A 16,517-nucleotide genomic window follows, 5' to 3' on the forward strand; every position below is an offset into this window, starting at 1 on the left:
TCACTCTCTTTAGAAGTGTGACTCGTAATGTTTCAGTGACTGGAATCTGGTACCGTTCCTATTGCTGTGGACACATTTCTTTTATCTTCTCGTCATTGTCCTCGTTGGTTATGATCATGGGACGAGTCCCTCGTCTTTCTGATTAGTTTCTGACACCGAAGACAAAACGATTTCCGCCTTTTTCGAAGCTACGGCCGACAGTGCTGTTGTATCGGCAGCCGATAGATCCTATCATTGTTGTTGCCCACTTTTGCTCGTCTTAACCCTTCGAGGTAGAAAATATTTAAGTAGCGCTTCTACCACAATTATAATAGCTAAACCTGCTGCTCTGCACCGAGAGTCTGTGGCTTTATTTTCTGCGCTCGTAAGTAGCAGAGTAACACCATGAATGTTGCTGTTATGATTTTATTGCATAATTGATTTCGGTCTTATTGTTTACAGAAGTTGTTTATTATTATTATTATTATTATTATTATTATTATTATTATTATTATTATTATTATTATTATTATTATTATTATTATTATTATTATTATTATTATTATTATTATTATTATTATTATTATTATTATTATTATTATTATTATTATTATTATTATTATTATTATTATTATTATTATTATTATTATTATTATTATTATTATTATTATTATTATTATTATTATTATTATTATTATTATTATTATTATTATTATTATTATTATTATTATTATTATTATTATTATTATTATTATTATTATTATTATTATTATTATTATTATTATTATTATTATTATTATTATTATTATTATTATTATTATTATTATTATTATTATTATTATTATTATTATTATTATTATTATTATTATTATTATTATTATTATTATTATTATTATTATTATTATTATTATTATTATTATTATTATTATTATTATTATTATTATTATTATTATTATTATTATTATTATTATTATTATTATTATTATTATTATTATTATTATTATTATTATTATTATTATTATTATTATTATTATTATTATTATTATTATTATTATTATTATTATTATTATTATTATTATTATTATTATTATTATTATTATTATTATTATTATTATTATTATTATTATTATTATTATTATTATTATTATTATTATTATTATTATTATTATTATTATTATTATTATTATTATTATTATTATTATTATTATTATTATTATTATTATTATTATTATTATTATTATTATTATTATTATTATTATTATTATTATTATTATTATTATTATTATTATTATTATTATTATTATTATTATTATTATTATTATTATTATTATTATTATTATTATTATTATTATTATTATTATTATTATTATTATTATTATTATTATTATTATTATTATTATTATTATTATTATTATTATTATTATTATTATTATTATTATTATTATTATTATTATTATTATTATTATTATTATTATTATTATTATTATTATTATTATTATTATTATTATTATTATTATTATTATTATTATTATTATTATTATTATTATTATTATTATTATTATTATTATTATTATTATTATTATTATTATTATTATTATTATTATTATTATTATTATTATTATTATTATTATTATTATTATTATTATTATTATTATTATTATTATTATTATTATTATTATTATTATTATTATTATTATTATTATTATTATTATTATTATTATTATTATTATTATTATTATTATTATTATTATTATTATTATTATTATTATTATTATTATTATTATTATTATTATTATTATTATTATTATTATTATTATTATTATTATTATTATTATTATTATTATTATTATTATTATTATTATTATTATTATTATTATTATTATTATTATTATTATTATTATTATTATTATTATTATTATTATTATTATTATTATTATTATTATTATTATTATTATTATTATTATTATTATTATTATTATTATTATTATTATTATTATTATTATTATTATTATTATTATTATTATTATTATTATTATTATTATTATTATTATTATTATTATTATTATTATTATTATTATTATTATTATTATTATTATTATTATTATTATTATTATTATTATTATTATTATTATGCGGTGAGCTGACAGAATCGTTAGCTCGCCGGGTGAAATGCTTAGCGGATTTCGTTTGACCTCAATTTCTGAGTTCGAATTCGCCGAGGTCGACTTTGCCTTTCACCCTTTTATGCTCGAAAAGGTCGATCTAATCAACTAAGGTCGATCTAATCAACTAACCCCCTCCACAAAATAGAAAGGATTATCATTATTATTGTTGTTGTTGTTGTTATCATGAGGCGGCGAGCTGGTAGAATCATTATGTCGCCGGGAGAAATGCTTAGCGGTATTTCGTTTGACTTCACATTTTGGATTCGAATTCCGCCGAGGTCGACTTTGCCTTTCATCCTTTCGGGGTATTTAAATTAAGTACCAGTGAAATATTGGTTCGATGAAATCGACTAGCCCCCTCCCCTCAAAATCTCAGGTTTTGTGCCTATAGTACAAAGGAATATTGTTATTATTAACTCTCATACAATGTAACGCATGAATGATCGCTGTTTGAACACCCAGCTGTTAAATGACCAAAGTGTTGCATCCCTGCCTCAGTCAGAATGTAATATTTTGTAACCAACGTAGCTTCAACCTGTAAGACCTTATAAATTCTGTTCAGGCAAGCTGTTACAGATCTGGCTTAGCTTATATCACCGAACTTTAATTAAAATTGTAGTCCTCTCGTCAATTAAATCGCACCAAGATATATGATACTGATTTCGTGCGTATAATGAGTTTCTGTATTTTATATATATATAAGTGTGTGTGTGTGTGTGTGTGTGTGTGTGTGTGTACTTGCACGTATGTTTGTTTTTGCGTATATACATTATATTACTATATATGTCTATATATGTACATCATATGGAAGTTTTTAAGGGTGCTTGTATATGCCTATTCGCATGAGTATACATAAATATATATATATATATGTGTGTGTGTGTATTATGTATGTATGTACATATATATGTATGTATGTATGTATATATATATATGTGTGTGTGTATTATGTATGTATGTACATATATATGTATGTATGTATGTATATATATATATGTGTGTGTGTGTGTGTGTATGTGTGTGTGTGTGTGTATGTGTATATACACATAAAAACACATGCATATATAGGAGTGCACGCGTATATATATATATATATATATATATATATATATATATATATTATATTCATATATATCTGCTCACACACACGCACGCACACACAGATGTGTGTGTGTACGCGTATATTTAGAAATTTATGTATCTATACACATACACGTGTATTTATGTATACGTATGTATCTATATGTACACATATACATTTATGTATATGTATATAGTTATGTATATAGATATGTGTATGTGTTCATCAGTTAATGTGATGATGATACGAGAAAGACACTAAATTTGAGAACACGTTTAGTCATGTCACGAACAGACACATTACTTCCTTCAAGTTGCGATCACATAGTAGAAGAGAAATGGTAGCCACATCTTCCAATATTTCATACTGTTGTTTTACAAAAGAAAGGACACATTGAATAATGTACTCTACACACGCACATATATATGTCTTAGATTGACTGCATCTGATTAAAAGGCTGGATGGTCATGGCTCTAGATCCTTTGGTAAGATATCTTAAAACATTATTGATTGAACACGAGTGTGCTAACGACGGAGTTTGTATTACCCATAGATCGTTTTACTACCAGAAATTAGATATCACTTGAATTTGCTCCCTGTCATCCTGGAAAATGAAGGACTCACGTTGTATAGTGTGGTCCTAGATACCTCAAACCGGAATAAAGGATAGAATACTTTACGCGTGAATGTTTTTTTTTTCTTTTCTTTATAATAGAACTGATCTGTGGAGGCGCAATGGCCCAGTGGTTAGGGCAGCGGACTCGAGGTCATAGGATCGCGGTTTCGATTCCCAGACCGGGCGTTGTGAGTATTTATTGAGCAAAAACACCTAAAACTCCACGAAGCCCCAGCAGGGGATGGTGGCGAACCCTGCTGTACTCTTTCACCACAACTTTCTCTCACTCTTACTTCCTGTTTCTGTTGTGCCTGTAATTCAAACGGTCAGCCTTGTCACACTGTGTCACGCTGAATATCCCCGAGAATTACATTAAGGGTACACGTGTCTGTGGAGTGCTCAGCCACTTGCACGTTAATTTCACGAGAACTGATCTACTAGCATTGATCTGGTGCATAATAACAACAATGAAAACAAGACAAGTCTTACAGTGACGAATGTGTCATAACAGATTTCATTAATATCGCTTGAATTTTTCAATCATGCAAACATAGACAACAGAACAAATTATTTAAAGTAAAATATATTATTTATAATCACTTACACAGACATCTAGATAGATAGATAGATAACTTTCTTTATTGGCCACACAGGGCTGGACATAGAAGGGACAAATACAATGTAGAGTTTGTTTTTTTTCGAGGGGGGCGAAAACAAAGTAAAAAAAAACAAAAGTAGGGACAGCGATCAAAAGGGATCGAAGTCGTTTTTGGATATACACAACAAAAGTCGAAGTAGTACAAAAAATTCCCAAGAAATGGGGACGTTTATCCGTGAAAAGAAAAACCTACGAAAAGATCACGGTAACCTCGGGCAATAATGTCACATATTAAGACATTTATTTACAAGTAACTCTCTGTTTTAATTTTTTTTTTTTTCGGTTGATAGGATCATGCTCAAGGTGGATTCGTCATTCATACGTGCCATCCTTGCTACATTCACCCATCTTTTTGTGAAACATTCGCTAGACAAAACTTGCTTCTCTACTCTCACCTTCCTTTTCAAGTGATACTTGAAGAAGTTGATGAGAGATTGACCAGAGAGGAAAGTGTTTGTCTCCAATCTTTTCAGACACGTCCACCAGATAAATTCTTTCACCGTAGCCATAAGTACGATGAAAATAGCTCTTCCTTCACGTTTGAAGGAAGGAGGCGTGACAATATTGACGATAGACTCGGCTGGTAAACCGACTCGTCCCACACGTGACAGCAGTCGTTCGACATAAGCCCACAGGCTGGAAATGGTTAGACACTGCACGAGTGCGTGCAGAACGGTTTCGTCGCTCTGACCGCATCTTGGGCAGGTCGGCCCTGTGGTTCTCGAGCCGTGTCTGTAGAGCTTATCCCGAACGAGTAGCGCTTCTCGGTAACACTGCCAGACCAGGGATCTCTGGAAGTTGTCCATAGGTCCCGGCCCGAAAGACGTCTTGAACAGGCGGGTCAGGTATTCCTCGTCGATGCCCAGGTTCGCCCCGAGATCGTCGTCGTACCTCCCCTCCACCAATCCCTTATAGAATGCTTTGGTTGTGATGCAGTCGCTCAAGGTCGACCCGGTATGGAAGAGTTGCTCGAGAGCAACGCGACACTCGCGGTACCATTCGCCCTTCCACGGCCTCTTCTTGATCCACGACTGCAGCTCGGTCATAGAGACGAGCTACGGGAAAGCGCGCCGGAGAAATGGCGACCACGCCTGCTTACCGTCGTCTACGTAGAGCCGGAGATGTCGCAGTCTCAGCGCATGTCTTTGTATCATCAACCACGGCATGCCCAGCCCTCCTTTCAGCGGAACGCTTACTTTCCACAAGAAACGGAAGAGGATGCGTTCCAGTTTAGTGATGGTAGGGTCGGGACAAGGCACGACGGTCATGCGGTAGTTGATGACGGACGCGATGTAAGCGTTCGCCACCTCCGCCCGACCTTTTAGGGAGAGCTTCCTCTCGGCCCATTACCGGGAGAGAGTGGCCGCCCTACTCGTTATCTTGTCCCAGTTCTTCTCTATTTGGAGGTCCGGACCGAACCAGACGCTGCTAGACGGCATGGGCTTGCTTCTCCAGGTGCCGAGCAATAAGCCCACCAACTTTTCCCGGTTGATTTTCGCTCCCATCACCACTTCGTAGTCTTTCAGCATCTCGCTGACCAGTTCGATGTGCTCGTGGCTAGACACTATGACGGTGACGTCGTCCGCGTATGCGGGCATGCTCGTCCCACACCCCAGTTCTCGCGGGATGCCCCTCACTGTCACCAGCTTCCACGGTAGTGGCTCGAGAGTCAATACGTACAGAAGCGACGAGAGGGGGCATCCCTGACGGACCGAACGTGCAATGTCGAAAGGTCTCGATAGATGCCCATTCACGCAAATTACCGAACGGATGCCTCTGTACAAGACAGCCATCCAGCCGCGGAAGACGGGACCGAAACCGGCTGCTATGAGGACAGCCTCCAAGTATCGATGGTCTACCCTATCGAAAGCTTTATATATATATATACATATATATATCAGAAAATTTACTGAAATTTCATTTCAGTAGAAGGACATATTACAGTAGAAGGACATATTACAGTAGAAGGACATATTACAGTAGAAGGACATATTACAGTAGAAGGACATATTACAATGATACTTTGTTTGCATAAAATCTTAACTCCATGCATATATGATATTTTCAATCAGAAATATTTTTGCAAAACTCTCGTATGTGGGACTTACTACACTTTTGGAAAATGCTAAACCGTTGTACTACGCTTTGACAATTTTCATACATACAGTAGAAGGACATATTACATTCAAACAGTGTAGTTACAACAGTAATATGTCCTTCTACTGCAATGAAATTTCAGTAAATTTTCTGTATCTTTGTGTAGCTGAAGATTGCTCTGCATTTAACATTTAATGTAATACTCACATTGCTTAAATAAATGGAGTCGCATGAAACGATCATACTGCAGTAACCTTGAATATCCTTGTTGCTTATTTTGATTTTTTTAATCACCTTATTTTGGGAATTGTTTGGATAATACCATACAAAATTTTGGTGCCTAAACTTAAGTACCATATTCACCTTGAATCTAAATTTATATATATATTATATATATATATATATATATATATATATATATATGTATATATATATATATATATATATGTATGTATGTATATCGTTGCTATTATGCAAAAGTGTCGTAAGTTCAAAGTGTTGCTTTCTCAGAAAACGAAAAAATAGTTTCCCCATTCTATTTCTAATTAATATTAACGAGTTTCAGCTTAACAATGATACTTTGTTTGCATAAAATCGTAACTCCATGCATATATGATATTTTCAATCAGAAATATTTTTGCAAAACTCTCGTATGTGGGACTTACTACACTTTTGGAAAATGCTAAACCGTTGTACTACGCTTTGACAATTTTCATATCTTGGCATCTGAAGCAGCTGGAGATACGCTAGCTTGACCAAAAGAACGGACTATTGCAATCAAAATTAAATAGAGAAAAACGCATTTGGCCAAATTTGGACATACGACAATTTTTACATAATAGCAATGATATATTCACTCCTATCAGTCAATGTTAAATATAAAACGTATGATGATGTCATCAGCGGAGATAAGGGTCATGATAGAAGCATACTGATTATATACAAATAAAACAATATCTTTCCGGTTTTCAATTTCTGTTTTACTAATCTTGATATCTTCAACATACTCTCTTTCGATAAACGCAGTATCAGACGTTTTATGTTAAGCAAGAGACGTTCAGACAAGTCAGTTTGTGTCCGGAAAAGTATATATTAACATACACATGTATTTTTTATAAACATATATTTATTTTCAAGTGTCAGTTTCATATTTCAGTATTTATGAGTATTGAGAGCGTGTGTATATATGTATTATATTTTTGCAATCGTATATGTGTGTGTGCGAGATTATATGCATAAATATATAAATATACATACACATCCCTACACAATAACATAAGTTTCTGACAGTCAGTATCAATTATTAATAATATTCTCTTGTTTAATTCTATCCTTCTATTTCATACTAAATAAGTTTAAATGCCTCAAAGTTTGGTCTGCGTCTGAGGTAGGTTTAATGAAGTTTATAATTTTCTTCATCATTGTACTTGCAAAAACAAGACCCGAAAAATTTGGTGGAGGTTTGTTGTGGTAAAATTATGTAGCGAAGTTCACGTGTTTGGATTAGTTCGTATGTCGTGGGGTCAAGAGTATTCTGGTATTTCAGAACTGACCCATCATCTAAGAGGAAAGATATTTTTTAAACGTGCACTAATCAGTAGTTCAGTGGATAACGAATTTATTAGTCCTAACTTAAATACTTCTAGTCTGAACCCTACCATTGGAGAGGGTTGTTAACCGTTGGCGACAAAGACACACACACATACACATATATATATAGAGATAGACAAACAGTACGAAATTCCATACTCTGTTTGCCAAATTCACTCACAAGTAACTGGTTGACCCGGGTCTATAGTAGAAGGCACTTACTCAAAATGCCACGCAAGAGGACTGAACGGGAAAGCACGTGATTGCAAAGCGAGGCTGTTTACTGTAAGAGCCATGCCTGCTCCTGCACAACGATGCCGGCACCAACTAAACTCACTATATCTAAGTTTGAGTTTGTTTTTCATATTCTGATATCATATTCCAAAACAATGGAATAGAAATTGCTCAAGATAAAAAAAAATATGTAACTATAAAGTATAATTGTGTAGAAGTATTCGATAGATATTTCGGTATAAAATATCCTGGGATCTCGGTGACTCTTTGGTGCATACAGTTGCACCTAGAAGTTCCACTTCGAGAATCAGATTTGTGCAATTATTTCATGAAAACCGGCAGTTGTCCATGCTTCCTTTCTCATACCATCCTACATTTTAATACAAATAGCTGTGATAGATACCACAAAGCATCTGCTCCAACGTTTTGAAATCCCCCCCCCCCCCCACTGGAGTGGTATTCTCCTTATGCACATCGAAAGAATGAAAGACAAAGTTGATCATTGTGGTAGCTGAATTCGGATCAAACACTGCAAGACATTCTATCCGTTGCATTAACATCTCCTTACGTGCCATGTGAGTTCATTTTCTCCTCTTTATATGTCGTGTGTTCGCTAGTGTGCTTTGTGCTGCAACAATATCTATGCGTGCACATTAAATACTGGTTTCAAAATTTGGTTCAAGACCAACAAGTTTGGGGGGAGCGGATACATCGATCACATCGCCCCTAGTGCTTAACTGGTACTTAATTTATCGACCCGAAACGATAAAAAGTAAAGTCGACCTCGGATGAATTTGAACTCAGAACGTAAAAACGGACGCAATACCGTTTAGCATTTTTCTCGGAGTACTAACGATTCTGCCAGTTTGCTGTCTTTTGTGCATATTTAATATATTTTAAAATTAGGTGGTGAGCTGGCACAATCGTTACCGCTACGGAATAAGTGCTTAGCGGCATTACTTACGTTCTGAGTTCAAATCCCGATTCGGGTCGTTAAAATAAGTACCAGTTGTTGTAATTATCTTATCCCCTCCCCACCGAATTTCTAGCGTTATACCAAAATTTGAAAGCAATATTATATTGTTCAATTTGAAGTGAAGTAACAAGCTTCTTAGAGCGATTTCATTTTTGTTTTACTGTGTGAATGAACTAAAAGAATCATTAAATATGTATTCTTGATGAGGCACAGTTGTATTTATGATTTGGGAATAAATACTGTTCTGTACAACTCAAATTACTTTAAGAAATTAAACTTAAGAGTCGGTAAGTGTTACTTTTCACTAAGTATTTCTTGGTGAATAAAATCTTCGTTTAAAACCTGAAAAGAAAGCATAGCGACTATTCTAATGATGACTTGGATTCTTCCAACCCTATGGTTAACGTGATTTATCAATAATCTCAAACATGTTATATAATGTAGTGGTTGTAAGGAGTGGTATGAATAACAGTTGTCTTGGTGTATGTGGTGCTGAATGTGATAAAATCAGAATATGAAACTTCAGACTTACTTTAAATATTCGAAAAGTACACTTTGGAGCATTTAGTCCTATATAAATCTATGTGTGTGTCATACTCACACAAAGGGATCATATATGTAACGTGTATGAATGTGGTGATGTGCCGGTGTTTGTTTGTATGTGTGTATGTGTGTGCGTGCGTGTGCGTGCACATTCACACAACACACACACACGCACAAATACGCGCGCGCACACACACACACACATACACACACACACACACGTGCAAATTTGATGAAAACTGTCCAAAGGTCGGTGTTTCATTTGGTAGAGATATGAAGTTTATAAGTTCACAGCAATAATGGAGTCACCACAGTACTATTGATACACAGCACTCTGGTGTACCCACAGTGTAGTTTGAATCTTAAGGAATAAAATCTTATCAGTTTCTCAACGTTTTCTTAGATTCGTTCTTTGATATGTATATTGAATACACCGTAACGTAATCATTTTTATCTCACTATTTTTGTCTTCGTCACTTCCTGGCCATCATCAACATCACCTTTAGAAAAATAGAAATCCACAACAATGAAGATCTATGCAATGAACTAAATATCTTTCATACAAAATATTCATTTATTTTTCTTCGTTATTTTTGTTCGCTTGACGGTTGCTTGGGTTTTTTGTTTTGTTTTTGTTGACTTTTTTTTAGAACGATGTTATTGTTTATGCATTGTGATATCAAAACAATATCTTCTATGGCGATGTCACGTACAGTATAACTACTGTCGAATTCCCGGTAAGACGACATCTTGCTATGCATCTAATTTATATTAAAATAAGGACATGAATACATAATTTCTTGTATACCTTTGCTAAGACAGCATCTCAATATACTAATGATTGATTCCAATAAGACGTTAATACATAATCTTTTGATTACGTCTCTTTAAAATATATGGTTTTAGTACCTTTTCTAAACGAAATCAATACTTTCTGAAGTGTTGAAATTGCAGTGAATATTGATTAGATGCCTTAATCATTAGTGTTGTGTGCTCTTAGTAGAAATTGAAATTCTCTAAATCTTTCTCGGCTCATTTGAATGGCATTGGAGTAGGCAAGATAAAGGCGCAGAAATGCTTCCATTACTGAATATTGAACCTAAAGAAATTGATTGATAAGAAATTCCAGGCTGAACTTTTCTGTAATAATGATCGATATAAAGAATTGATGGAAGGTTGAGTGAATGGATTCTATTTTGTGTTTTTGCTTGCTTCCAGAGGCAGCTAAGGGAAGATTTAAATTTGCAATATAATAGAATCATAAAGAAATCCTGTATTCTGAAATTATCGTGATAGTGGCTCAGTAACCTTGTATGTGCGCATATTCAAGGAGAGGTTCGTAAACAGAATCACAATTAGAGAGAACAGTGTGAGAAAGGCTTGCTCAGAGGCAAATGTTGCTGACAATAGTGGTTTATGAAACAGATACTAATTACATGATCATTACGTGATTTTTTATAAAACAATTTGAGAATATAATTTACATGAGCTTCTTAATGATAAAGTAAACATAGAGTGTGGCTTTTACTTTTGTTTTAAATAATAACGTAAGTTTAGAATTTATTTTCCATCAATGAAATACATACAACGTTGATTTAATGATATGTAACTCTAGGTCCAATTGTTTCTAACTTCTATTTTTCTCGTGATGAGATTCAAATGGGAGAAGAGGAGTGAGAATGTAAATCACCAACCTAAATATATACTTTTAATTTCGTCGTCGTGAGCGCCGCAAAAAGCATACGGTAGAATCTTACATATGTAGTATAGTGAATTGAACAACTTCGATGAACAGAGACTCTTTAAAGTATTTGTAAGCAAATACTCCCTCTAGGGGCACTTAAAATCTAAAATGAACTAGTTGTAGTATTTGTTGTTGTTGTTGTTGTTGTTGTTGCTTAATCCAAGTCAGCCTAGATCCAACAGACCTCTGATCACAGACATTCGAGCTTTAGCCATCCTGTTTACAGTCTTCGGCTACTATTCCTCGGAGGACCAACGACCTAACATCTAATAGATTTAGCCGGCTAATCTCGATCGTTCGACAGCATTAATGATGTTAATGGGGTTTAACACGAGTCAATATAGCGTAGACACACAACGAAAGGTATTCGATCTGTCTCCACTTATTTTAGATGTATCTCGGGATACATTATCCAACATGTTCTTCCTTTTTTTGAGTCATTAGGCTGAATTTGACGGAGATCCGGCTGATATTTCTATCAGGTTACCTGACAATATAGTATATCTATTTTGGAGACACTAATATCTTTGGAATATATGTGCACTTCAGCCTTTTATCAAAAAATATCATTCATTTAGGGGGAACTTCACAATTTTTTTCTCTGATATAGTTAAATTATATATATATATTAGAAAATTTCTTCGTATGATTTTGGTTTTACAATCTCCTGTAAGATTTATCTTTTTTCTTAAGAAAAGAAAGCAATGTTTCTTTAGTTCTTCACTTCGTTTTAGCTAGCATGCTATGACCATGCAGGAGCACCACTTCTAGTGATATTAAATTTTTTTTTTACTATTTTATCTGTCAATATATGTCTATATATTGTCTATGTAATTTAATATATAATCTTATATTTATATTACACAGCCTTCTGATGCAATTTTTAGCTCTCAATAAAAAAATAATATTTCTGGCTTGTTATGAATCTACAGGTGACAGAATTCAACTATCGCAAAGTACCATTTTTTTTTGTACCATGAATTTGCCGAACAACCCCTGATGATTTCTTCGGCTTACTTTATATATTTCGTGGAAGAATATAATAATATTTCTGGTTTCCTGCCTTTGAGTAACTCTAAAGATAGATACAGACAATTTTGCCGCATACCTCTCAGTACTCAGAATGTAAAAGACCCTAACTAAATACTACAATGGATTTCATCCAATGCTCTAGCTTTCCTGGAATGGCATTATATTTCATCAACCTACGAAGGATGAAAAATTAATATGAGTTCGGTACGATTTGAACTCAGAACATAATGAGGCGGCGCAACTACTACACAAATATTCCGTCAGACATTCAAATGAGTCTGCCAATTCGCCGCCAATATTATCATGTGAAGAAGAGATATTGAAAAATGACCTGTAATACAAATAAGCATTGTTCCACCGTAAGACTTCACATAGAGTGACAAGAGTACATCAATTTGACAGAGGGCATCTCTCTTCAGGAAAAACTCGTGGGGAATGAAATTACGCTACAAATTATGCACAAGCTCATTCAGATATACAAATAATTATTCTTTTGTGTATTCTGAACAGCGAGCACAACAAAAAGAGCAGCAGCAGCAAAAGCAACAACAGCAAAATAGTTAAATATTTCTTACAGTATTTGTTCAAAACTACAAATATATAAAGTTGTGTTCATTAATTATTCATGGTGCGTAGACATGGCTATGTGGTTAAGAAGCTCCATTTTCAACCAAGTGATGTCGGATTCAGTCCCATTGGCGAGGCCTCCTTGGAGAAGTGCCTTCTGCTTAAGCGTGGAAAGATGGAATGTCTTCTGAACGAATCTAATAGACGTAAACTGCAAGATCATTTATATATATATATATATATATATATATATTATATATATATATATATATATATATATATATATATATATATATATATATATATATATATATATATATAATATATATTGGGACTGCCATGTTGGCTTGGCGATAACTATTAATTTCCAGTACCGCTGCCGTAGTCTCCTTTAGAGAGACTTAGAAATATTAATAACTCTATTTCTGAAAACCAGTGGATAGATTCCACTGAAATTAGATAAATAACCTTCGAACAGACAGTCAGTAGCGCCGCCTGGCTGGAGCTTGGCTGCTCTGCATTGACAAGAGGCAACACCCTGAAACTAGTCTGCAGATGCCAAACCAGCAAGGGGGAGCTGCTGACCTCCCCTGTTCGAAGGTTATAAAGGACACAGGTTTCGTGTGTCACATAGCTAGCTAGAGGTGATGGCTTCTTGGAGCTAATTCACGGCAGCTTTCGTCCTAATTTTGGTACTGCCATGTTGGCTTGGCGATAACTATTAATTTCCAGTACCGCTGCCGTAGTCTCCTTTAGAGAGACTTAGAAATATTAATAACTATATATATATATATATATATATATATATATATATATATATATATATATATATATATATATACATATATATATATATATATATATATATATATACGAGGAGTGCTGAAAAAGTTCCTAGCTTTAAGTGTATTGCGAAGAGCTTGGCTGGAGGCCTAAACTTGAGAGTGCGCTTAGCAGGACCGCTGCAATAAGTGTGTGAATCTGAGAGGGAAATATGGTGAATAAAATCATTAGTTGATCCTCCTGTATTTTCTTTTTACCCAAAGCCAGGAATTTTTCAGCCCACACATTCTATATATATATATGTACCGGAGTAAGCACATAAATGTGAAAGAAGGAGGGAAAAAGAATACTCAGATAGCAGAGGTAAAGTAATATGCTTTATTTAAAAGCAGCAGAAATATAACAAAAGCTGTTACTCAGAGTTTCACGTTATAAAGTATATATATATATATATATATATATATATATATATATATATATATATATATATATATATATATATACACACACACTCTGGGATCGATGTGTAAATTGTCACCATTTTATATTTAAAATTTCGAGGATGCGCACTGTTTGTTTTTGATTTTGTTGACTGCACAGTATAGTAGGGTCAGCTGGGCACCGTCTGTGAGAAAAGCAGCACCATGACACAATTCACTCTGCCAGAAATTTGGAAACATGCTGCACTGCTTGGCATTCACGCCGGAAGCTCCAATACGAACATTTCAGAGTGTTTGAGTGTTAATCTGAGGACATGTACCGAGAGTGATAAAAATCAAACATCCAGTCAACATCATGGCGTTTGGAGTGATCACTAGTAATGGCCACGTTATACCGACATTCATATTCCTATACGGTCTCACACTCAACAAGGAGGCCTACATCAAGTGCCTGAAGGAGGTAGTACTGCGCTGGGTCAAGAGGGTGCCTGCCTGGAAGACGCTGAGTCTGATAACAGGACCCTGCTCCATACCACACAAGCAGGAGATCCCAGTCATGGCTGTCAGACAATTTCTGCGACCACATAACCCCTAACATCGGACCACCTAACTCCCCAGACTGCAACCCCCTTGATTATTTTGTGTGGGGCGCAGTTGAGCGAGATACCGACAAGTATCCTTGTAGAACCAAAGATGAACTGAAGGCAAGGATTATGGCAGCATTCACCAACTTAAACAAGGGGACTGTCCAGAATAGTTGCAGGAGATTCCGAAGCCGTCTGGAGGCCGTTGTTGAAGCCAATGGCGATTAGTATTTCAAGATACTTTTATACAATTTTGGTAAATATATCTTTTAAAATGAGGTGTCAGTGTTATTTTCATTTTTGCGTAATTTGGACAATATATTCACAGCTCCCTGTGTATATATATATATGTGTGTGTGTGTGTGTGTGTGTGTGTGTGTGTGTGTGTGTGTAGGTATGCATATATATGTATGTATATATATGTATGTATATATATGAATGTATATATATATGTATTTATATGTATATATATATATATATATATATATATATATATATAGTAAGTCTGTGCATATGTGTATGTTTGCGTTTGTTCCCAACTACCACTTGACAACTGGTGTTGGTTAGTTTATGTCTTTATAAATGAGCAGTTCGGCAAAAGAGTCCAATAGAATAACTACCAGACTTAAGAAATAAGGGGTCGTTATAGCTTAGACATTCTAACCATGAACATCCTGTACGCGTGCGTGTGTGTTTGTGTGTGTATAAAATGTTTTCATATACTATACAGAAATTAATTGAGGGTCCTTCTTCTGTAAAGCGTTACGGTATGATTTGAGGGATATTTGGCTACTGTTTTTAGCGAACGAAACGACTATTACTTTTGTTGTTACAGTTTAACTTCAAGTTCGCCTTAAACCAATAGACATATGACGAAATGTATTTCTTCCGAGACAGACACGCTCCCCACCTTTAGAGAATCACTTGTCCCTTTTGGAAATCGGCAGGTTGGGGAAGATCTGGATGCCATTTCGAACATGTCATGTGACTACATACAGGCTCCCTCGTCGGCTCGGGCATATGACTTTATAGAAAGAAGCGCTAAAAAGAAAGTCTGTGGTTAATTTTTGCGTGGTGCTGGGAAGTGAACGCTTAACTCCTACCCAACAAGGAAAATTATCTTTCAGGGTATGCGGTTTATGGTGTTTGTACTTGTAAAAGCAGTATGGAACCATAAGCGCGAGCAATATTTTGATGTAGATAAGGCGGCGAGCTGGCACAAGCATTAGTACGCCAGGCGAAACGCTTAGCGGTATTTAGTCTGTCTTTACGTTCTGAGTTCAAATTCCACAGAGGTCGACTTTGCCTTTCATCTTTTCAGGGTCGATAAATTAAGTACAAGTTGTGTACTGGGGTCGATCTAATTGACTGGCCCCCTCCCCAAAAGTTTTCGGTCCTTGTGCCTAGAGTAAAAAAGAATATTTTGAT

The 16,517-nt window shown here is 33.7% G+C and overlaps 1 protein-coding gene across 11 annotated transcripts in view; it reads left to right on the forward strand.

The window, feature by feature from the left end:
- LOC106868068 (parathyroid hormone 2 receptor) overlaps positions 1-16,517 on the forward strand; it is a 729,233-nt gene that overhangs the window by 434,827 nt on the left and 277,889 nt on the right. The window lies entirely within an intron of this gene.

The sequence above is a fragment of the Octopus bimaculoides genome, chromosome 1 (genome assembly GCF_046866305.1).
Source record: "Octopus bimaculoides isolate indiv1 chromosome 1, ASM4686630v1, whole genome shotgun sequence".
Classification (NCBI taxonomy): domain Eukaryota; kingdom Metazoa; phylum Mollusca; class Cephalopoda; order Octopoda; family Octopodidae; genus Octopus; species Octopus bimaculoides.